The sequence below is a fragment of the Vanessa tameamea genome, chromosome 7, assembly GCF_037043105.1.
Source record: "Vanessa tameamea isolate UH-Manoa-2023 chromosome 7, ilVanTame1 primary haplotype, whole genome shotgun sequence".
Taxonomy (NCBI): domain Eukaryota; kingdom Metazoa; phylum Arthropoda; class Insecta; order Lepidoptera; family Nymphalidae; genus Vanessa; species Vanessa tameamea.
In genome coordinates this window covers 13108980-13133096 of record NC_087315.1, presented here as the reverse complement: position 1 = coordinate 13133096, position 24117 = coordinate 13108980, and the positions used below count along the sequence as shown (strand labels likewise).

General features: G+C 32.0%; 2 non-coding genes across 2 annotated transcripts; both read left to right on the top strand.

The window, feature by feature from the left end:
- Positions 1–21776: 21776 nt before the first annotated feature.
- Positions 21777–21847, top strand: Trnag-gcc (transfer RNA glycine (anticodon GCC)). Its single transcript has one exon. It is a non-coding gene; the product is annotated as a tRNA-Gly (tRNA).
- A 1987-nt stretch (positions 21848–23834) lies between these two features.
- Trnag-gcc (transfer RNA glycine (anticodon GCC)) lies at positions 23835–23905 on the top strand. The gene has a single exon. It is a non-coding gene; the product is annotated as a tRNA-Gly (tRNA).
- Positions 23906–24117: the final 212 nt, after the last annotated feature.

Genomic DNA, 24117 nt, shown 5'->3' with positions numbered 1-24117 from the left:
ATATTATTATATGAAGATTTTTGCACGCTCAATCCTCGACCTCCGAGCAGAAGAAGAATTTGAAGCTCCTTATAAAAAACACGAATATTCAGAGATTCTTATCCGGATTTGATCCCGCAATCTTTGGTTAAGACATATACTAGTCACTTAGCTATCTCAACTCTCTTTATTATTAGACTCGACAAAACAAACTTAAACAAATAACGATGCTTTTAAATAACAAATAAAAAAACAACTTCGAAATCGTCGCTTTCATAAAACAGTTACCAAATAATATGAAAATTGAAGCAACATTAAGTGCCGCTAAAAACAATAGTTCTGTGTAAAACAGGAAAACTCACGTACATATTTATGCGCCCGACTCCGCTGCGGAAATTATTGTCACCATTGCATTTGCATTTCTCGCGCTCCGCGTATTTTATGGCCACTGTTTAATTTCACTTGTTTATGACATTTCCCTTCTAACTCCGAAACTTGTATCCGAACCATTTTCTCGTTTTCCTACATTGAAATTTCGTGGTAATTTTTTATATATATGTTTAACTGTGACCGAACCGATTCTGTGAACTGTTTTTAAAGATTCTTGTAGACAACATTAGTGCTGCTACCTCAATTACTATTTTTATTAATATTGGTATGATGTATTAGCGAAATTTGAAGACAATTTATACAATACACATATAAAATAACATTATATAAAAATAACAAACAAAACCGGTGGCAGGTGTTGTCTACCTTTTATTATATACTATAACCTTATATGATCTTACATCTGATTTATCTGATATCGTTACTTGAAGATGCAGCAAAAAAGTATTAAACCCGTAAAACTTTGGTTAAATATTTATTTTTAATTTAAATATAAAATTATAAAAAAGACTCAAAAAAAAATTCTCAAATCTTAGCTTGATAATTTTTGAACGATTAGTTAACTATAAAAAATTATATATAGTTTAAGTATGTATAAAAATAAAAGTCACAAAATCATTCGTACTCTATTTGTTCTGGGGTAGTTCTCATCTGCTTGGCGTGTTCATGAAAACGAATTTAATATTCTTAGTTCGTATAAATTACATAATTCAAATTACAATTTATCTACTTATAGTATGCAAAATGGTTTGGCTGCAAAATAAACGGCATACGAGCGAATGGCTCTAACTTAAAATTTATTTTAATATTGCGTATAAATATAAACGATTTAATAATAATTCTTGGCAATAAAATCTTGTTTTTTAGATCGTGTTTTTTTCAGCGTACAATTGTTATTAAATTTTAAAAACATATTGTTAAATTTATTTATATTATTATGTTATATGTTTCATTATTTTTATTCCATCGAGTGCTCCAATGTGACTTGGAGGATACACAAGCGTCAGAAGTTATACTTCAAAAGAAATGCCGAGAAATGCTTCTTTATGAATTAAAAACAAAACATACATGAATTTAAAATCAATTATTGAATTCATTTTGTCGCTTTTATAAACATGTGACACAACCAAGTTATAACCAACCATTTTATAAATGAGATTTTTGTGCGTTGTTTCTGCTTCACCAAACCCGATTTTATTTTGTATGTAAAAATTCCTAATTTGCAAATATTATTTAGCTTCAACACTAAACCATACATTGTATTTAATTTAACGCTAATTATTACAATGACACCTTAATTGGCAGAAATTAATTACATATTTTATTAAAAAGACTTATGCCATTTTACTGAAGGTCTTCTGATATATCAACGGCGCTAAGACGAAGCAAAAAGTACAAGGAACGTAACTAATTACAGAGACAATTGCACGTGTCGTTTATAATAATGATTAATAGTTATTTCCTAAGCCAAGTCATAGGAGAGATTTAGTATGTCTGCCAACTGTCAAAGGACGGCTATTCATTCTATGGGTGATTATTTTGATCCTAAAAATAAATATTTGTTTTAGAATTGTCGTTTATAAATAACAGACGTATGTCTGTCCAGTTATCTTATATTGATGCACGTTATGTACTAAGGAATTTCGGAGGTGATGGTGGTTATAATAAATAATAATAATAATAAATATTGGAAGGAGAACATCACATAAATTACTCTGATCCCAATGTAAGTAGCTAATGCCATTGTGTTATGAAAAATCAGAAGTAACGACGGTACCACAAACACCCAGACCCAAGACAACATAGAAAACTAATGGACTTTTTCTACATCGACTCGGCCGGGAATCGAACCCGGGACCTCGGAGTGGCTTACCCATGAAAACCGGTGTACAGACTACTCGACCACAGAGATCGTCAATATCAATAATATGTGCTTTGTCATAAATATACTTACGTTATAAAATATATGTATTCCTAAAAATATTTTTAAAATAAATAAATTATGGTCAGTAATTTTAATAATAATAAACAAAGAGTATTATCACATAACATAACATAATAACATAATCAGCCTGTAAATTTCCCACTGCTGGGCTAAGGCCTCCTCTCCCGTTGAGGAGAAGGTATGGAGCATATTCCACCACGCTGCTCCAATGCGGGTTGGTGGAATACACATGTGGCAGAATTTTGTTGAAATTAGACACATGCGGGTTTCCTCACGATGTTTTCCTTCACCGCCGAGCACGAGATGAATTATAAACAAATTAAGCACATGTAAATTCAGTGGTGCCTGCCTGGGTTTGAATCCGAAATCATCGGTTAAGATGCACGCGTTCTAACCACTGGGCCATCTCGGCTTCCATTTATTATCACACCAATACTATATTTATTAAACTTTTTGAGTATAGCAAATATACCCCCTCACGATATACAATTAATAATTAATCAATCACACCAAGCTATTGCAAATTTGATTCAATCGATCTCAATCTAAGTACGTAACAAGGTACTGTATGATGAACGAGTGAGTGAGTGAAATGAATCTTTTAATATCGCGGCGCGGGCGAGCTCAAATATTGGTGGCACACGTAACAAAAGGTCCAACGCTTTATTGAAATCCAGCGTTCGGATCGTACCTACCTAATAACGAACGCTCTCCTCTGTGGAGATGGAGTCTAGTGTTAAAAGATTTATTTCAATAAAGCTAACACTAAAACACGGAGAATAAATATTTTTATTTATAAAAAATAAATTTAGAATAAGTAATAAAGGTACAAATAAATTTAAAACCGTGTAAACTTTGTCTGCATTTATGAATATGTTATATTTAATTTGGCCGCTTGTCGTTTTTTATGACAAGAACGTACTCTTGACTGCTTTTGGTCACGGCAGCCGTTCTTGACGAGGGCAAGCCATCTACGCAGGAGAAGTTATACGATATAATTATGTATACGGATGTACGCAAAAATCTCACTTGCTTTTCTATCATAGTAAAAAACGGCGATGACGAAGTGTCATTCACACGTGCGTACAAAATATATACTACGTCGAAAAGTAGAATAAGTATTCATTACTGTTTTGAAATAAAAATATAGTAAACTTATCAATACTATAATTTTTTAGTGTTTGAAATATAATGACGTCATGAAAATTATATCACAAAAAAGTATCAAATATAACAATAGTTAAAATGTAAACGTTCATAAAACTAGAAGTTATCTGTTTAATATGAGAAAACGTTGCTTAAATTAGTCCATCTCTACATTAAGCTAGTCTTGCGTTAGAAAAAATATATGAGAAGTATCAGGAAATGAAACAAAGGTAGGTACAGATTGCGAGAGTGCCTAATATCGATAGGTTCAGATTAAAAGCGTGAAAAAACAATGATCTCTCGGATCTCTATGTAATGAAAAGATGGCTATTTACAGACAGCTAGATGTATTTAGACATTCTTATAAGATTCATCGTGTCTGTAAGAGTTAAATACTAATACAATTCAAAGAGAACTTCCGTTTGACAAATCTTATGTCATGTTAATTGAATTAAGAAAAATAGAATGATTATTGTTTATTTGAAATAATGAGAACTATAAACATTTTAGCGAATAAAACGTAAGCGTGATTCAGAAAATTCTTTATTCATACAATTTTTTGTACAAAACAACATATTTTATAATAATTGTAACAGTAAAATATTAAAGTAAACGTAACGTACATTATAATGAACCAGCCATAAAAGAAAATTGAACTGTAACCCCTAAATAAAACTAATTCAATTTATTCAAAACATTGTACCGAACTTTTAAACAGATGTCGCTTCCCTTGTAAAATTAAATACGTGTACTGCGCCGAGAGACAATGCATAGGTAATGCGGACGAAACTTCGCTATATAAAAATCATGAAAACTTCGCAAGTTCGCCGATTGAATAAAGTATTCATTAAAACTGAAAAACTTCGTCGGGTCAGGTGGAATCTTGGAGAGTTCGGCATTTTATTTTCTGAAATTCGACGTAAATTAAAAATGCGATCCAAGCTCCAAGTTTTATATTACAGCCCCCCTACTGGTAATGTTTTTAATTGTTATTGAAAATCTTGGATGGTTCAGATATTATTGTTACAAACTATAGATATTTACATTTTAATTTAGCAAACGTTTTGTTATTAATTTTTGCTATAACATTTTTGCAGGCGTTCAATACTTAATCAAATGACCTCGATTTTAGGGATTATAGAAATTTTGTGTTTACGTACACTTGTAATTAGTTATAATAACGAGGCTAAGTAACGTGTAAATATAATATTCACTTAGAAATAGCTTAACATCGCCATCGTACATTGTAAAGATATAAAAGATAACTTATAAATGTGTTATAAAAATATTTCTGTTAAGCGTGAAAGCCTATTAATAATTATATTTCCCGATTCATGGTAACTGGTGTGTAAAGCTGAAACGAATGAAATATTCAATGGTCTGACGTGCAGGTGGCGTGATGCGCCGCGGTCGGCTTCTTTATGCATGAGAGCTCTTGTGATTCGGAACGCACGTCGCCGATATGTGATCAAAGAATGTACGGAAATTAGTAAGAAGTGACTTTTATTAATAATTTATACATTAGTTGATTCGTTTCCTTTAGTATTAAAGGTCGTTTATACAAGATCTTGTGTCCTTTAAGGAGAAAAAGAGAATAAATTTGTTATCAATTTTATTTACTATAATAGTCATACCCTCTCAGCTGTTTTCATCATTAATTACAATGAGTATTTTAAAATTACCTTTAAAATAAAATAAAATAAAAAAATATATAGTTCCATGATTTTTGTGAAATAATTATAAAAACTTTCTTTAACCCATAATCCTGAACATGGTCGTGGTGGCATATTAGATGGAATAAGAAGAAAAATTGTAAAACTTAAGAATATTACCAAAAAGCCAGATGACGATTTTATTCTATCTCGGAGAGAAACGGTTCCTCGAAATACGAAATATGGAGATACCTAGTTTGAGCTCTAGGGAAAGGCACAGGCTATTTTAAAATTACCCTTCGAGGGGTAAAATTTGGGGTGACGGTTTGTGTTCTACAGCTAAAGTTTTATTAATTTTGCACAGGTAAAGCTTTGTACAAGTATATAATTAGTGAGTAGATAAGAAATACAGTTATTGTTGTAAACCTCAAACAAATTAAAAATATCATGTTTATACTCGTATATAAAATATTTATAATCTTTGCCCAGATGGCCAGCAGTACTTCGGGACATTTACATTTATATTGGCCCGAGACGCCCGCTGTAAGACGCGAACTCTTCAGTAAGGAACGAATCGATTCAATTAGACTACCTATAGCAAATACACTTGTATTGTTCCTTGACCACGTTAAATGAGAATGAGATGAAAAATATGTCGTGTATTCTCCGTACTTCATGTTATGCGTGATAATTTTAATTTTTAAAGTACACCACAAACACATATTCTGTTAGAATTTACTTCGCATCTCACTCGTGAGAATGTTGGAAGCTTACGGTGATACGCCATTTTGATACGTCTTATTTTATACGTTCCTTATTTTTATAACAATTATGGTCAATGTCGCTATCGCATTCTGATATCTCTCGCTCGTGTGCTGCGGTGAGTTTGGAGTTCGAGTCTTCTTACAGAAAAGCACAACTGGTTTATCAGTTGTTCTAATGTCAAACACTAATAATTTATATTAATTAATCAAGATTAAAAATATCTTAAGACGGTGATGGGACTCAACTAGATGCGAAGCGTAAGGGCCTGTGACTGGCTGCTGATTATAATAATTAGGATAGAAAATGAGTGAGCCAGTGTAAACAGATATAAGAGTTACAGCATATTTAATCACATTATTGGTTACTCGACAATACTTGATAGTAAAATACGATGCAACTAAAATTCCATTATTATTTTTTTATAAAACGACTCATGCTCCATCTATTTTATTAAAATAGCTGATAATTTGAATCAAATTCTAACGAGAACTATACGGATTTTCTCCATCGGAACGCCTATAAAATGAAATACGAACGTGAGAAATTTCTATTATTTATTAATTAACACAAATAAGTAAGGACTTTACGGTAAATAACTAAAAAGCCGCTACCTGTTTCGAGCTTATCAAACTGTACTGAATTATTCAAAAGATAGCTTCGAAGTTTGTAGCGAGACTCCCCTCTGATAATCTCGTTAATTCACCGCCGCTAAACAACGCCGAAGAATTAACAACCGCGAAATGACGAGAGGAATGTTACACGGTTTTATTTTAACTGAAGAAGCGTTTTACAATTATTAATTAAATCAAGCTGCTATGCCCACAATCTCCATCGCGTGGACGTTGAATGTTTCCATAATGTTTTTAATTTAACTTTTCGTACCCTTTTATTTTCATGGTACATACGACGTTGATAAAAAAACTGCCTTATTATATGAATTGTGTATAATGTAAATATTATAATTAAACATATAAATATAAAAGCAAAATTATAATACGCATAAATCAAGCAGCTTAACATTTAATACAAGATTTTAAAAATGACGCCTTCTCGCTATCCGTTTCTTGAGGAATTACTGATTATATTCTTCCCTCCAATTATAAAAAGTTGTGCTGGCTTGACATAGAAATTACGTAAGGAATAATAAGAATTAGTGCCGAGGAGAGTCGCCGAATAGACCAGAACACGGTAGACGCCTGACGCAAATCCGCAGTCTCTCCAATCTAGATATGCCCCGGAAAGCAATCGTAGAGTTTCTGTAAGTAAGAATATAATAATCTGAATTCCCCTCAAGACCTTGGTATCCTTCGATACATACTATGAAAATAAAATACTATTCGTTCCTTTTTACAAGTAAAATTCCTTTATGTTGTTGTATAAAGATCCGTAAGAACATCATTACTCTCAGACATACACATAAAAATACCATTAAAATTCTTCCCAGTATCATAATCTCACAGATAAAGGTAGGGATCACAGACCTGCATGAAGGATCGAGGATTGATACGTTGAGACATTGATTGATTCACCTAAGAATCCACCGTGAGTTGTGCTGATACGGCTGCAATTCAAAAATATCATTGTTCGAACGAAAATGACCTTTATTGGAAATGGATATGAATTTATTTGTAAAAGTATTTATAACCGTATACCTTTTTACAAATTATAGTACTTTTACATTTATAATTCGTGTCATAAATACGTTTTAAATACAAAGAAAAATTGGTAACAGGACGATTTCAAAACAACTTTATATATGTATATTGTATTTTCTTTTAATTTATTTCAGCAGTGATTATAAATATACATTTTAAAAGTATGGTGAAATCACCACAATTCAGAACGTATTTTTTCAAATCAATGAAGACTAAATGTAGTTTTTGCAGTTTTTTAAGACAGTATATATATAAAGTTCTAAATAAATAAAAAATATTGTTTTTTATTTGCAGGGAGGAAATAAGAGAATTAGGTAGTTTGACTCACCAGCAACTAGTCTTGGATCCTGCGCCTCACTCCAATCGTGTCAAATTAATGAAAGAACGATTTTTTGAAAAGAAACGAAGTTATCACCCACATTTGTGCACTACATGCTGTTGTTGAATGAAGTCGATCCAACATTGAGACTGGCCACCAATATAAAACGATGTCGGGTTAAAGAATACTCTGAACTTATACACATTGAAAAAAAACCTCTTAGGGCGCATGAAATATGAAAGCAAATTAAACATAAGCCGCGATGGGATTTTAAAATAAATCCCTTAAATTGGACACGAGCTCACCTGACCATCCGCCCCAACCCGCTTATCCGCTTTAATGAACAAAACAGTTAATCTGACGTCCCGCCGAAAGCCAAACGACATACAACTTATATTTATATTGCGATATTTCAGATTAATAAGTAAAATAGATGATAAAATTTATCTTGCATAACGGATAAAAATAATTTGTTGCAGTTCAATAGGCTTTTATAATAAGTGCAATCAGATGACATTCCACCAATGCCCTGATTGGAGAAAGGCCTAACATATTTAGAACAAAGATGAGATTTGACAAATCAACACGTTGAAAGTCAACTCAAAGTCAATTATTATTGAATGTCAAAAATCAAATACTAATTCAGACACAACCGCCTCAGGCTGGAGAAGAACCGGCGAGATAATCTCAGCAGTATTCCGATACCTGAAACCAATTTTTAGGTCTACTTAACGTACTGTATAGTAGGACACTTATCTCGTAGTATTAACAGTTTATGTGGTTATAGCAACAATTTTTTGTGTTATTTGGTTCCGGTTGGAAGGATGTGTGAGTCAATAATAAAAGGCACAGGGGACAAAACATAGTTTTCAAATATTGCTATGGTAAGTTACGCAATGATGACTGACTTGATAAGGAATGATTCACTTTCAAAACAGTGGTAATGTGGTCTTCGTACCTCATCAGATGGCCAATTTGCCAATCTATCAGCTATGTTAGAACTCATATTTTGCTAGATTCCGTTTTTAAAAAAGAAACGCGTAAACACGAAAATTATGAAATATTTCAAATTTTTTTAAATACAATCTTTTGTCAGAAGAAATTCGTCACAAACGTTACGACTTGATCGTGATTTTTATACAGCTTATTGCAATTCACTCGGCGTAATAATTCATTAATTGGCGATGCGGCGGCCGCTGGTCAGAATATGGAGTTTATTTCTCTTACAAATCCCTCTATACATTTTTATTGCAACCCCTCACCTTCCGCGCTCGGCGACGTGACGCGACTTTTTTATTATAAAGTTCGATACACACTACATTGGCATTCTTCAACTCGTCAAGTCATTTTTTGTACTATTGAGGATTGTTATACCATTGGTTGATATCAGAGGCTGAACACGTGAACCTCGAAGCAATACAAGCATCATTCACTTCTTCATTTGATTTGACAAATTAATTATCTCGTGACGATTCCTTGTAAAACTTACTTATTTTATGTGATAAGTAGATGGATCGGCAAATCGAACACCTGATAATAAATGGTCAGCTCCGACCATAAACAATGGCGCTGTAAGAAATATTGAACATTCCTTACATCACACCACTTCGCCACCAACTTTGGAAGCTAAGATGTTATGTACCTTGTGCCTACAGTTACAAGGGCTCGATAACAATAACACAACAACTCTAAGTTTCCCTTTTGCCGGTAGAATATCTGTGAAGTCGGTACCCACTCCATACAGGTTTGCACAAATCCCTACCACCAAGCCAAGCCAATTCAACAACCAGTTTTGAATTAGAAGAGGAGAGGATTCTTATAGTATAAATAATAATAATCTCGGCTGAGCTAGCCAAAACTTTTACTCTATATTATACATAATGCTATAACATAATGCTATTTGTGTGTTGCAAGACTTTTTTTAAATTGCTCTCTGCATTATCAGTGAAATAGTAAGCGATAGGTAACTTAGTCTTGCAAGTTTAATGGAGCTGCCAGTGTAATAACTTGAATGGGTTCGCTCTAATTAAAATTTTATCCTTTGAGGATTGTAGACGTCTCACCTCGCGTTCGTCGTTATGAGGTTCTCGTGATCCAACATCGTCTTACTTAATTTTTTTATATTTGTAAAAAGTTCATTCTAGGTAAAAATATTTTTACCATAAATTATCTTATATTCAAATGTACTCAAACAACTTTTTTTTAAATTACTTCTATGAACCCTTTATTCATATTTAAAGTCAGATTATTTATTTATTTGGAACACATAGCTAATTACAATCATTAAAAGCCGTCCGGATTTCGCACGGGTCACAATAATACGCTCAAATTGACGAATTTACAGATCAACAAAACAATTTTTTTTTGTTGTCTCACAAACTTCTCTGGTTTACGCAGAACTACTCACCATAGCTTCATCACCATCGAGCGAATACTTTAAGAATGCATAGAGAAAACCCTTCAAACATTCAATTTTATTTTATAAAATAACATAATTTTCAATATTATTATTTCACATTTTTCTACGGGATTTTAATTATCTAAATATATTTATAGACATTTTATTGGCAATATCAGGATTATTCGAGATAAGTGGGCGTATATTCAAACGATTTTATATGAACGATCCACAAATTTAGTTAGTTTTTAATTAAACAAATCAATTACACAGATATATTCACAATAGTCATCAATACCGATTCGTTAATAAATCATTTACAAAAACACACATCAATCACTGAATCTATTACAAAAGAATAAAGATAATGTTGGAAATTAGCGATTGGTCGCAAACGTGGTGCGCGGGAAATCTTGAATGTAACTGTCGATTTAAGATGGCTGCCACGCTACCATCGACGCGACGCTTCACTAGAGCGCCGTTCAACTCCCATTGACACTCTTTTCCAACCAGTATAAATAAACAAGATGGCGGACCATATGCCGTCATATTATTTTTCAATGTTTAGTGTCAATGGCTGCAGTTTTTTTTTTATTTCTTCTGAATACACACTACTCAAATAAAATTAGCATCAAGAATTTTTATTTTTTTATTATATTAAATCGATCCTCAAAGCATAACTAATGAAATAAAAATTTTACAATCGGTGCAAATACAGTGGAACTACTAAGAACCATGTTTCCTTGTAACCTCGCTTAGGTGAAAGAAGTTTCGGAGGTCGGACTTGAAACGAGTCACGCCCAAATATTCTGACAAATAGAGCACAGCACGTGGACCACATATGCTAGTATCAAACAATTCTGTACATTAAAAGATTAGAAAAGCTATCATCACAGGTATTTTATATTTTTCTTTTCGTTTTTATGTTTCTAACACAAGCACAAGTCTTTATTTTCGGTTTGAAACAACAATCACAATCTTATTTCCCAAGATTCCCTCATCTAAACTTCGAAGTCACTCCAGTGAATCACCGGTCACCTTCGGTCATGTGAAACTGAAATCGATTTCAACTTTCCTAACAGATACATCAAAGTTTCTAGTTTTCATTACCCACCTCGATTCGAACTTTGCTTCGAGGCAATTGCGTTGATTTACGATCGCTAAAGATTTATCTGCCAATTGTATTTATTTACCGGAATTGAATTCAAAATTTAAGATAACGCAACTAATTTAAAAACACAAATATATAGTCGAGATAGACAAGTCCTTTTCAAGCTTGCTTCATGCCAAATTTTATCAAATTTGGTTCAGTAATTTGACTGTTAAAGCGATATGGACAGACAGAGTTGTATTTGTATTTACAATATTAGTATGCTATATAGGTAATGGTAAATCAATTGAGGTGACATTAAAATGTAATGTCGTAATTTCCCATTCAATTCCTTGTGCAATTTCTAACTCTTGATACTTTCAAACCGAAATAAAATAATACAAAGTACTGCTATTTGGTTGTTTAAGCAAATATAGATGATTTCTTGTCAGAAACAGACGATATTATTTTATTGGCCCGATCTAGTATTTAGAGCTAGATGTAAATATATTAGTCTGTCCAAAGACTTACAATAAAGTGGAATAAGTCTGTCATCTATAACAAAAGTAATCAACACTACCACTAGTCCAGATTACCCAGTGGAACACGTAACACGTTACTCTTAATCCAAGACTACGGATTCAAACTTCAAATCCCGATAAATATTTCATAGCATATGTCAAATGAAAATCTACCACTTTCGTATCTATTAAAAGGCATTTATGAAGAATCGTAGTAGAGCTCCAAATTTTTCTTAAGAAATAAATGTTAATCCAAGTGTAGAATTTTTAAAGGTAATTTATTTCTTATACCTTTTCAAGACACAGTAATAAGAGATGGAGCATACGTAGCTACCAGAACAACACAATAAGCCAAACATTTAACCACAATGAACCCAAGCGACGGTCGAGCGAAAAGCGCAAATCTGACATCAGTAATTTCACAAATACACACAGCGGCTAGCAAAAAGACCAACAATTTTTTCCCGTCCGAACGTGAGGTGAATCCAATCATTTTTTCTTATTTCGTCCCGATTGATTGGACGCGGACATTTTTTCCCCGTTTTATTCTTTTCCGAGCAAACAATGCGGGCAGGTGAGCTAAACGATTTCCGATGCTTCGGAAATAAATGCCTACGGATTTTGGTGATTGAACAAACAATTGTTTTGTAGTTTAGAAAATGTTTGCGTTTTTTTTTTTTTGTTAATGGCATTTATTATATTTCAATTACTGTTTTGTCATCAATAGATATAAAATAAATTATTGTATTAGGGGATATATTAGATCAATACAATATATAATGTACATTGAGTTGTGGTCCTTGCTCTTTCTTTTAGGTTATATTTTATTGTTTTAAATATTTTTAAACTCCAGTTTAGTTATATTTTATTTTAATTTTGTTATTATTTTCAAAGTCAAAATTATAATTTAAAAAGGTTTTTACCTTTATTCAAGAAGGCTTCTACGAGCAATACACATGGTTTTTTATCAATTTGCACACATGTAAATTAAGCTACTTTACTACTTAAATACACAAACTTATAACAAAATACATATAACATTGTATAAACTATTCTTTACAATTTCAAAACGTATAACTAAACGATACAGAGTTATCTAAACAGAATGTTCCCAAACGTACATTTTAAAAGTTCTTGCAACTCCTGAGGGAGGTTATAAACAAGTGAACCAGTAACTCAGGTGTTCCTGAATCGTGCTGAGACTGCACTCTATTCGTTCCGTGGATTGCTTTGCATTCACGAGGGAACGCGCTGACGATGTTTACAGTTTTATTATATAAAATATTGCACTTTAATATTATAATTTGTACTTTGTGATTTTAAACGATACTTTTTAAATTTAGAATCAGCAAGCGTTTTTTTTTTGTTGCTTAATTAAAATAAAAACCCCAACATTACTCAGTGCTTTTCTCATAAGCTTATAATAAAATTTATTATAAAAATAAACAGCTTTCGAATATTGTAATGTTATTCATATTATATTTCGAACATGATAACCGAAGAGAGATCAACCACAAAACCGACAACTTACACTGCTATCCAAGGCAATTTCGAATTTTAAAAATAATTTCATTTGCACAGGCACCGAATTTGAGCCCAGAACCACTAAATGTGTAGCATCATTTGCTAGCCACTATACCAATGCATGACCATACAAAAACGATACATCAATATTTAACCAATCAAAACGCGATACAACAATTTCCAATAGACCCGAAAACATCAATATTAGACCTGTAGTCAACAGACCAGATAATTATTAGCTAACTTCGAAAGGGTTGCTCGTAAATTCGGGGCAGGTGCTCTCAAACTTTTATCAGCTGAAGTTATTGAATCCCTAATCCCCTTTTATTACTTTCAATAAAACCAGATAGGTAATTGTTCTCGAACGGGAACAACGGTGATTGGGTATTAATTCCTTCATAGATCTGTTTTATATTGGTCGCGTGAACTGAAATTAAATTACGATTATATTTTATTGTCTGTGGTGTTTAAAATATGTGTACTGAGCTTTATTTATGAACTTTATCGATGCTTCGTATTACTTTATTTATAAACACATGTGTTTGTGGAAATTCTATTTTTAAAATATATTTGAAGACTATTTTTTAATAATGTGCCTTTATAAATAGATGGGTATTTTACATATTTTTATTACAAACAGCGCAATGTGTCACAGAGGTATACGTATACCAGACAATAAAAGAGAGAAGACTCTTTCTCTCTTATTAAAGATACTCCTTTAATTCAGATGATCTTTACTTAACAAAACAAACATTCGTGCATATTATCAGATTCATTCATTCATATGAAACACTGATTAATTGATATTTGGAATTCTTTAAAAAAAAACAACATAAAGAACTTAAAGGCAATATAATCTTAAATCATCATCATCATCCTCCTGCCCTTATCCCAATTTACTTGGGGTCGGCGCAGCATGTCTTCTTCTTCCATACTTCCCTATCTGGCGTCATCTCACAAGTAACATTCTTTCCAGCCATATCATCTTTCAAACAATCCATCCATCTTTTCATTGGTCGTCCCCTTCCTCTATATCCATCCACGTTCATGCTCAAGATAATATAATAATAATGCAATATAATCTTAAATAAATATTTTATTTTAATCTTGTAATCTAATTAACTACTTTGCCCGAATTATATGATATCATATCCATGAATAGCGGATATTACCCCTTACAAATGTACATACAAATTGTACCTCTTTATAATATTAGTATAGATTAAAAATCTAAAATGTTTAATAAAATTAATTTTATATATGATGATTTTTTTTTCAACTTACGAGCGCGTCACTACTGACGACAGGTTTTCCAATTAACAAAACCCGACAGTCGCTGTAAGAATGAAAAAAAATAACCCTTAACGAGTTTACCGAAGCGAGACACGTGTTTAAATTAATTAAAAGAATAAATATAGCACGACTAAGTTAAAAATTTCCGATGTGTGTTCGTCCTGTCGTGTTTTATAGTATATTTATCAATGGGGCTTTGTGCAAACCAGTCTGCGTAGTTACTTCACCATCGCCTACCGTCATACAATAACGCTTTGTACTGTTGTTCCGGTTTGAATGGCCAGTGAATCAGTGTAAATACACCGGTAAAGAAATGACTTAATTTCTTACATATATCAGGTGATCCGTCGACTTCTCTATCTTCCTAAAGAAATGTTTTTTTTAATTTAGTTCACATATACCTCAAATATAGACTCAAAACAGCCGTATGACATTAAAAACTTCATAAAGGTATACAATTAAGACACAAAAACAATAATAAAAATACATTTTCTATCATAGTTCAGCAATTTAGAAGAAATTCAAGCAAAGTTATACTATCTCTCTCACTTCACTGCCCTTTACCTGTTCGAAGTTAGCAACCTTTTAACTTATAGGAGTCAACTTGAACTATCGCATACATTGTCGAATAAACTTACTGAACTTAGTGAACAAGAGAATTTTCTTTTAATATTCCTACTGACTAACTTGTACTACAAATAACAAATTTCATATTAAAATATATGAAGAAATTTTGAATATTTATATAGCAAAAACTTATACAGATTGTCATGCCGGTTCTACTAGGAAGAATCGGCATCGCCATTGGATGGTCGACCTTTACATTAAAACTTTTACTAAATCTTGTATGCTGAAAATGCAATTCAAAAGATTAATAAAGAAGTTAACAAAAATAATTTTGAAACCTATAAAAAAATCATAGAACTTCAAGATACTTAATAATTCTAAGATTAAACCAATTAAACTTGATCCGATAAAAATCCAACATTACAGATCATATAAAATAAATTATACGAATAATTCAAAATAAAATGCAAAACGAAATATAAATGAAAACAATTCGAAACGAAACACGTAAACCAAGATATTCCCGAAGGGGTACAAAGCAACATTTCATTGGGCAACAGAAACCATCGCTCAGAGCGGCGAGCGCGTCGACACCACCATTTGTTTCGCAGCACCTTTAAAAGCTATTCACAGCCATTATTCTTTTTAAAAACCTTCGGACGCCTCCGTTTCGTTTTTCAATTGGACCTATCGCGATGAACGCTTTCGTTTAAGATATATTAAGAGCTGTGTTCTCATAAGTTCCACTTTTAAACAATAACGTTGATAATTTATTGCTCCTGTCTAAAATATAATTTATTTTATCAAACTTAATGCCGATATCGAGAACTCATTTAGTATTAGAATTTTTCACCATCAATTTCCTTGAGATAAAAAACGCTTTTAAATTACACTTCATGTTGAATCCCTGTTCTGATAATCACATAACTATTAGAGCGATTTATTTAACTTTAAATTTTAATGTTGTTATTATTAATTATATTAAACAATGCAAAATAACATTACATTTCGTTTCAAATCAAATCAAATTAAAATCATATATTAAACATAGAAGCATTACGCTTACTTATTGATTGTCAAATTGAAAACTGTTCGGAAAAGAAAATACCGCGACCTGAGAAGAACCGAGGACAGAAACTAAGCAGGTTTGTTCTTTTTTGTCAATTTTTTTTTCTATATAACAAAGAAATGGCCAGATACCATTCGATTTGACTCGATTATTGACGATTAAATTTAATATTATTAATGTTTACAGAAACCACAGAGAAAAAATCAAATTAGATTACAGCGCACTCAAATAAAAGGAACCATCACATGCAATTTATTAAGGTATTAATAGATTGCATTATATATTATATTATCTTCAAATTCTATGCTCGTGATCGACATTGGCCAGTCGTTTATCAGAGATACTTAGCGATTAATTGAATGCTCCAACTTTGCATTTATCGACACCATCAATATCACTGAGCCGTCTCTCTTCCCCTGTTCTTTTACACGCTGACGCGATTGTTTATCACCATTTCATTTTAATGGGAGCAGTTTTTAAGGTTGATTGTCTTTGTTTTTTTTTTTTTTTTTGTTTAGTCCTATATCGAGGCTCTAGTGTAACTTGTGAAGCCTGGATGGTTGAAAATTTATTATCTGATCTGAAAATATTATCCGACTTCGTGATTTTAGTTCTTTGTGGTTTTTAATTATTTTTATACAGTAAATATCAATTTAGACAGTAAGGCTAAAATATAATTTTTTGAATAAAATTTAAAATATAAATTTGGCAAACAGGCACAATATCACGACAATTATCCACGCACTCTGAATTTACGAAAGCATACATCAAAAGTAAAAAAATAAATATGTTATTGATTTTGAATATTAAGTATAGGTACATTTAAATATATACTTGTATATCTACATATATTAATGATCGTATTCATTAATGTACATAATAGATAAAGTATAATTTCAAGTCAAATTGTTCAAATATAATAAGAATAAACGAACTTAGACCGAATAGCACATATAGCAACAACTACTAAAACAGCTGATTTGGCTGTCCCACCGTCACTCTCACTTGTCTCAGAGGTGGAATAAGAGGTGTTCTTTCTTGAATGTTTCACTTTTAAACAAACAATAATCGAATACATTAAGTAAAGTAATACAATTCTGTTTAATCATTAAATAATATATTTTCCTTTCTCTGATTGTAATCATAATCTGCTAGACAATTTTAATAAAATTAATGATAAAAATGTGTATTTAATAATGTGCGTATGACGCATGATTACAGGAAAAATTGGACTTTATGATAATTGTGTTTTTGGTTCCGTATCGATTACACTCAAACAAAACATACTTCAATATCCAGTTAATAATTTGCTACTTACTTCTTGTTAGAAAGAAATCAAAGTCTAAATCTTTATTTTGTATTATATTTATTGCTTATTATAAAAACCAACGACTGGCTCGAAAAAAAACATAATACTCGAGGAACTTGGGAAAGAAACTTAGTGGGTTTTTTAATGTAAAACGTCGACTGAATGCCTTGAAGTTGAAACCGATTCGTATGCCGTGACAGAAAACGGCGTGACGCTCTCAGCTACCCAGCCACCTATAATGTACTTAGGTTTAAAGAAGTTTATTTCCAAAAAGAACAAAGTTCGCTTACAAAGGAAATTTTAAAATTATAACTACAATTAAGATATTACGACCTCCGTGGTCGAGTAGTGTGTACACCGGTTTTCATGGGTACGCCACTCTGAGGTCCCGGGTTCGATTCCCGGCCGAGTCGATGTAGAAAAAAGTTAATTAGTTTTCTATGTTGTCTTGGGTCTGGGTGTATGTGGTACCGTCGTTACTTCTGATTTCCATAACACAAGTGCTTTAGCTACTTACATTGGGATCAGAGTAATGTATGTGATGTTGTCCAATATTTATTTTATTTATTTATTTATTACAAATAATAAACAGTAGTGATATCAAACAAGATCAGTGAAATCCTCTAATATATGGGTTCTTAATCGTTTTTTAAATATATTTAGAGATTTTGAATTTACAACACTTAGAGGCAAAGAGTTATACAGCTGTGCTGCTTCAAATGAAATAGTTTTAACGCCGTACTTGGTTCGAGTTTTAGGTGTTTCTAGTTTATATCTGTTCCTTGTGTGGTAAGAACAGGTTTTGGTTTTAAAGGTAATTTGAGAATGAGTAAGTTTTGTTAATATTTTTCGAATAAGTAATACATAATTTATATTTATACATTTGTTTAATAGATAACATTTTAGTTGTTTCTCTTGGTACTTCGTTGCTTCTCTCTGTGAAAGTATGTTTTAGATTAGAAAATTTATAACTATTATCTTAACGAAAGTTTATGTTTTTATTTATTTTACTCCACGCTTTGTAATTCGTATTAATAATATATACCAACTTCTAAATCATTTCAACGACCATCAAATTCGTAATGATCGTAGAGTCCGGTGGCGGCCTTATCGTTGTTAACGTTAATCTAATATAAAATTCGTGTATTAAAATACGCCGCAATAACGCAGTTCATTGTCACTCAGCAGAGAGGGATCGATCACTCTGCGTATAAAGGCCTGTAATAAATCCCAGGCTTTCAAGCCATTTCCCGACTGTTTTCACCTCGCACTGCAGTTTCAATTTGCGAAACATTCACCTCGTCTTCGAATAAATAAATTTTCTATATTTCATAAACAAAGATAATAATACGTATTATACTCATATGTATAATGTCTACTAACATCATAAATGCATAAGTATATTTCTGTATCTGTTACGCTTTGACGATTGGCTACTGAAAATTGATGAATAAGCTCCAAGAAAAGACATGGGCTACTTTTTAAAAGTATCTCTCGCGGGGGCTAAAATGTAGGTGAAGGTTCGTATAGCTGAGCCATTATTCCTGAACTTTGTTTCAGCTTTATAAACAATTTATATATACTTTTATGTACGTCATTTAAAACTATATATATATATATACTATTTAATGTCATAATTAAATTCTCAGTCAGATTTTATCGGATTACATTCAGCAGTGCCACTCTGTAGTAGGTCTTTTTAATTGTGATATTTTGTGAATATTAAGTTAAAGCAATTTTGCTAAATAAATTATATCAAGAAATTAACCAAAACATTTGCTTATCTTATCGTAACCATTATCACAAATTATTTTGATAATCGAACAATACAAGAACATTTCGAATCAAAATCCACAAAAATTAATATTGAAAGTCGTATTTTAAAATTCATAGTCATTCAGTTCACAGGAATCAATCACTCGGCGTATAAAGGCCGTTGCAATAAATCTAAGCCTCCATTTTCCAGCTGTTTTCACCTCGCAGCTCCAACGATTTGTCGACCTAACGCTGACGACATTCCCGCTTTTATATTGACATTTGAATCATTCAATTGATGAATTCAAGTTTTCATTTGTGATTATATGGAGTTCTTTTATCAGAATAATTTGGTTTTTCAATTGTTTATTTCAATATATATGTTAAGGTATATAGTTGTTACATATCAATCTCCTTCCCAATGTAAGCAGGGCATTGGTGACATAAGGAACCTATAATATTTCACCGCCAATGTCTATGGGCATTAGTGACCACTTCCATCGGGATGTTCATTAGCCAGTCCGCCTACCTACATAAAAAAAAAACAAATGAGCCTGGTAGTTAATAGCTTACTTAATATTGCATTAATAACCCTCTAAAGCAATTTTCAATGTAAACTTAATAGCACGTCAAAGTAAAGATAGGCCTAATAAAAATTCATAAAACGAAATCATTTTTCAGCGGAACCATTAGTGCCGTGCTCAAACTAACTCTGTAACCGGTGTAAACACGTCACCGACGCGCGCCGTGACGTGACGTGACGAAGCAACTCTGTGCCACGAATTATGAATGAATTATTTCAATGGAGAAGGTAAATTAAAAAAAAAAACCTATAAAATCCCGAGTAAGTTATTTTCTTCAGGTTTTGTAAAAAATGTAATACTCATATAATATCACATATTCAAATTGTAAGATTGATGTGTAGTTCAATATGCCACACAGTGTACTTAAATCCTTTTCAAAATAAATTATATATTATTTATTAGTCTAAATATTATTAAGGATCAGTAAATGTTCTGGCTCCTTATTCGTAGCTCCTGTACGTGATATTTAAATTGTGGTTATTTGTATCAATAAAAAGGTTTCTTCCTTTCTTTACATGCTGTTATAGAATCTGTTTATGTCCCTTTGCCGGGCAAATGTCTCCTCTCCTCCAGTGCTGATTATACGTCTAGTAGAATTACATTACTCACATGTAGGTTTCCTCACGATGTGTTTCTACACCGTTCTAACAGTTTTCACAGATAAAAAAATAGTGTGACAAAAAATTAATATGACAAAACCTGTCAGGTAATCTTAACATACCTATAAATTGAATTACATAAAAATAAATAAAATAAATACAAAACCCGAGTTCTAATTAACTCCAAATAATGCCACATCAAAATAAACTAAATTAACTTAGTACGTTCACGTCTTTTAGTATGAAAAATTACAGGACGTTAGACGATTGACACTCTGACGAAGTCTATTGAAGGGGATATTGATAACACATGGCATTTAACGAGAACTACCGGCTTGTGAACACAGGTTCTATGTGTTTGTATCATTCATTAATAATTTATATGATTATACAAATATATACGTTTTATTGATCAAACATAGCAAGACGGTGTTGTTTTTACAAGGTTATATTTAAATAAACGTGTGGTAAAATTTAAAACGCGTAGTCATGCCATGATCTATAGCAATGTTATAAATGCGAAAATAACTCTGTTTGTCTGTCTGTCTGTTGCTCTTTTCAAACCACTGAACCGAATTCGATGAAATTTTGTATGAAGCAAGTTTGAACTTTAAGGAAGAACATAGGCTTTTTATTGTTAATATGTGACGACGCTTAACACGCGAGTGGAGCCGCGTGTGACAACTTATATTATATAATTATTAAGAAAGATTTTTATCTTAACATTCGAAATATTGATTCAACTGAAAACAACGAGAAATAAATTCTGAAGTAGCTCTTTTTTTTTTAAATAAATCCGTGTAAATTATATACAACTATTGAATTCCTACATGACATCAAGCAATAATTAAATCTTAATTAATCAATAATTATTAATTAGGCTTTATTAATGAAAGTGTTTTCATAAATAAAATAAAGCCTGCTTAGCTATAGAGTTATTTTTATAACGTTATAACGACCATCTTATACTCTAAAGTTCGTATTTAATTTATTATTAAGAATACAACGAACTAAAATGAATATTTACTGATATTTTCTAATAATAAATGAGCACGTTCGCAGCGCCTCAATCACAGTCGATAGGTATGCGTACGCGGATACTCGTATTATGACGTAAAAATTTGATAACGTAATCATCTCTTAATTCAAACACTTTCTATTGACAGTCTCATTGAATGCTCAATACAGAAAGGAGAATTTTGTATATCATGCATGAGCATCGGTGGTTCAGTGGTAGAATGCTCGCCTGCCACGCGGGCGGCCCGGGTTCGATTCCCGGCCGATGCATATCATTTTTTTATTTTCGTTTTTCAGTTTATAGATTATACGTGATCGTCGTGACTAAATTTTACTAAAAATTTTATAATAAAATTCTTCCAAAGAACAGTACAAATATGTATATACATTTGTATATGTGTTATTTTCGTTTAACTGTTAGATTTACCAATAAAAACGAATAATCTATTTAGTGACTAAGTAGTCATGTACTTTGGAATTATCCAAATATCAGCTTTCTTTTAAATACATAAGTATCACATTATGTTTTAAAACAAGTGACAAAAATGTTTTCAAACACAGCATCATTTCTCTCACAATAAACTCGACAGTATAAGATTTGGTCCAACATTCGTATAAAAATTCCAGTCAGGTATAAGGGCTTACAAATGATTTACCGGTAACAGCAACTAAACGGATTACTGACCGCCCTCACGTACTATATTGGCCGGCTATCGGTTTTCAACACCTGATATACTCGAGAAAGAGAAAAAATATCGTCATATTTCATTCTAATTTATTCTGAAGCATATTTAAGGCACAAGGGTCATCTGATGGTAAGTGAGCTAAATACACTGGCATTCAGAACAATCCACTTCTTGCAACGTCAATACTCTCATGGTAACTAAAATGCCTCTATTCCTTGTTCCGATAACTGCACTGACTCACACGTCATTCAAAGGGAAACAAAATATTCGCGGTATTAGAACTAGTAAGAAGGTCGTAATGATAAAGCGGAACCGATTAAAAGAGTTATAACTAGCTTACCATTAGAAAAAAAAAAAAAAAATCCTTGTATTATCAATTTTACTGTAATTTTTATTTATATTAACCTCGTTATTTTACCATTTGCATTCGGTGTCTTCAATGAATGTCAGAAATTGGATTTTTTAAGATTGGCCCATTTTCCCGCTGCAATTGATTTGAACAAGTTTTTATTTAATGAGTGTATACAACAAACATAAAATTCACGACAAAACACAAGCGTGAGATGTAAGAAAGATATATGAAACTAAACATAATTATTATTATAACATCATAATATTACACGTCTAATTATTGTATCACCGGAAGGTGGTTATCAACATTCCACGAGTGAGATACGAAATTTATACAGAATAGCACCTTCGCTTAAAAATCTTATTTTTTTTCATGTAAATTTATGGCATAAAATAATATTAACATTTTCAATATAAACAACGGACCCTAGTGACATAACGGAAAATATATAAATATGAGATAAGTTCTTCACTTTAGTATAAATAATTGTTAGTACTCAAAGTCATAGTTACTAAAACTCTCCAAGGCTTTAGAGCGAGTTGTTTGTAGCAAACTAATCAAGCGTTTATAACCTCAGGTTAATAAGATACTGTAAACGTGCAAGTGGAGGAATCCAGCTTCAGGACAAGAGGACCCGCGGGACGCATTAAACTAAGGTTAGCTGCGATGTTACTCTGACCCCTCGAATGATTCTATTTTGTAAATCAGTTGCTGTTGTTGTTTATATTTTGTTACATTTTAAATCAACTCAGTTTATAAATAAATGCTTCGTATGTATAGTGGCTATTTTATAAGGCTACTTACCCTGAAGTCGTGTGTTCAATACCGCGTTGTGAATTAATAAAAAGTTATTAAACTTTTTTATTTCTTTCGGATTTTGGTCAGTGTTTACTTTCAAGCACAAACCAGTAGGACTATCAGACAATGGGACTGCAATTGAGTTGGACACAGTTCTGTACTAAATATAGCATGATACATAACCGAAAACAGTATGCAGGATATACGCTTTACTTGATATAATATGTATGTCTTATAATTTATTGTACCATGAGATGTCTTACGAGAGATCATTTACAGAACCATGTATGTTATATAAGATGTATCATATTATTTTGTTGCGTGGGTGTGAATATGACTTAAAGATTCTCCCTACATCATAAATTCAATAAATCTTAATAAATTCTTCAATGTATTTGATAAATACGCAACTATGTTGCAAGCATCGGTGGTTCAGTGGTAGAATGCTCGCCTGCCACGCGGGCGGCCCGGGTTCGATTCCCGGCCGATGCAATGTTTTCATTATATTTTTTAAAGTAAAGATAGTTACATATGTTTTCATTTTTATTTGTGCGTTTCTCTTAATGTGTATATGCTCAAGAATACATTAAAATATTAATCGAACAATTAATACGAATTCATTGCAAGCGTCGAAACTAGTAAAACATTACTACTTTCCTTCTACTGAAAAATATTAAAAAACTCATAAAATCTTTCGTCCCGAC